The sequence below is a fragment of the Capsicum annuum genome, chromosome 10, assembly GCF_002878395.1.
Source record: "Capsicum annuum cultivar UCD-10X-F1 chromosome 10, UCD10Xv1.1, whole genome shotgun sequence".
NCBI classification, from domain to species: domain Eukaryota; kingdom Viridiplantae; phylum Streptophyta; class Magnoliopsida; order Solanales; family Solanaceae; genus Capsicum; species Capsicum annuum.
The window spans coordinates 137346630-137348795 of NC_061120.1; the positions used below are offsets into that span (position 1 = coordinate 137346630).

Sequence of the window (2166 nt, forward strand, 5' to 3'; positions counted from 1 at the left end):
ACTGACCTTAGCCGAAATTCACACTTGTTAAACTTAGCAAACAACTGGTGATCTCTAAGGGTCTGTAACAAAATTCTAAGATGGTTTGCATAATCATCCTTACTACGAGAGTAGATAAGAATATAATCATTAAAGACTATGACAAATATATCCAGATATTGTTTGAACACCTTGTTCATCAAATCCATGAAGGCTGCTGGGGCATTTGTTAGTCCGAAGAACATGACTAGAATCTCAAAATGATAATAACGGGCCCTGAAAACTATCTTTGTAATATGACATTCCCTTACTTTAAGCTGATGATACCCGGATCTAAGGTCTATCTTTGAGAAATAACTGGCACCTTGGAGTTGATCAAATAAGTCATCAATTCTAGGAACATTACAAGAAAAAGGTTTATTTTAGACCAACTTTTAGGGATGAGTCAATTATTTGGTCTCTAAAAGTATACTTATTAGGACGAGATTAAATTATGGCCCTTAATATTATATTTTTTTGTGAAAGTAAAAAATCCGATCCCTAATTTTTGTTTAGCTGGTCCTAAATGTTAATTGGGAGCTTTGAGAGGGAAAAATAACGCCAAAATAAAATATTAGGCACCATTTTTTTTTACTCTTATTAACATTAATGGAAATTAAAGAAGGGATTATTTACCCAAAAAGAAAAAGAGGTCATCTAGCTACCTCTCTAGCTAGCTAGCATATACGAGTACTGTTGTCGATGCCTTCAATCCTCAAACAAAATCAGCCGCTGGTCGCAACAAATCAAACACTATACGCACCGATTTTTCAATTGCTTCTTCAATTTAGTGTGTTATTGCAGCTAATAATTTTCCCTAATCTCTGGTTTATCTTATCTATCGCGAATAATTTTACCTAAGATGATTTTCCAATCTGATTGTTATTGTATCTAGTAATGTGCCCTAATCTCTTTCTTCCGAAGTTGTTCTAAATCAGTGTTATTGCTATCCGAATCTGTTATTTTTTTTATTTGTACAGCTCATAATTTAGTTTGAAATTTGTTAATTTGGGGTTGGTCAGTTATTGGATTGTTTGCTACCTCCAAATCTGACATTATTCCCAAATAACTAACCCCAATTCTAGATTCTTTTGGGTTTCACTTTGATTCTGATTCTACTTGCTGTGATAATTCTTCTAGTTTAATTTGGGAAAAATGTCAAATTTATTCATGATTTGTAAAACAATTGCTTGGGAATTAGATTTCCTTTAAAGTTCATATTGTTACTTTGGTAATGTTTGTATTACTCTTGTTATTTCTTGTCCTTTGACTTCTGTTATCTATTGTTTCTTGTGCTTCAAATGTCATTATTTATTTTATGTGGTACTGCTCCTTTATTATCCACTGTTGTTATTACTATTTGTTGATTTTTATTGAACCAAGGGTTTATTTAAACAACCTCTTTACCTCTAAGGTAGGGATATAGTCTGCATACACTTTACCGTTCCCATACCCTACTTTGTGGGATAACACTGGGTATATTATTACTGAATTAGATTTTCCTTGAACCTCATTTAGTTATTTTGGCACTGTTTGTTTTGATGTTGGGTAGATAGAGTGTTTGGATGTCATACAAGTACTCAGGATATTTATGAAGTAGCGGATCAACCTGTGGTTAAGGCTGCAATGGAAGGAATACATGGTATTTTTTTCTTGGGACTGAATTGTCATCATTTAAGTGCGGCACTTTATGTTGTCCTATTTAATTAAATTGATCTTTTTCTTTACATGAGACCTGCTGATTATGTCGGCACAGTATTTTCTTACGAGACTGCTATTGCTGGTGGTAATTTGGATGAACAGGTGTCTGGTGAGAAGAGTTCTAAGGTGAAGGAGTAAGTGAATGAGGAAGTGATCGGCATTTTGCAAGAGGCGGCGGGGAAGAGTGTGGAAAGGGTTGATTTGTCTGGTAGCTAGTTGAGGATGTTGCCTAAAGCTTTTGGGAAGATTCACTCCTTAATCATGCTTAATTTTTCCAACAATCAGCTTAAGGTAATGCTCGAGTTTTAAATTTCCTATGAGATTATCTTCATGCTTCTTGTTGTTGACACTATTTGCTTGGATTTGGACTTATGGTCTGTATTAACGTGTCAACTGTGTGATTCCTTGTTGCATTTTGTGGTACTTGATATACTATAAATTGAACTA

The 2166-nt window shown here is 34.2% G+C and overlaps 1 long non-coding RNA gene across 23 annotated transcripts in view; it reads left to right on the forward strand.

Moving 5' to 3' along the window:
* The first annotated feature begins 579 nt into the window (after nucleotides 1-579).
* LOC107845367 overlaps nucleotides 580-2166 on the forward strand; it is a 36809-nt gene continuing 35222 nt past the window's right edge. For 6 of the 23 annotated variants that reach the window (XR_007045911.1, XR_007045908.1, XR_007045903.1 and 3 more), the window contains exons 1-2: nucleotides 601-1660; nucleotides 1822-2010. This is a non-coding gene — a long non-coding RNA (uncharacterized LOC107845367). Of the gene's footprint in view, nucleotides 1661-1821; nucleotides 2011-2166 lie in introns of all 23 variants that reach the window. The other 17 variants (XR_007045900.1, XR_007045912.1, XR_007045909.1 and 14 more) reach the window with 7 other exon arrangements.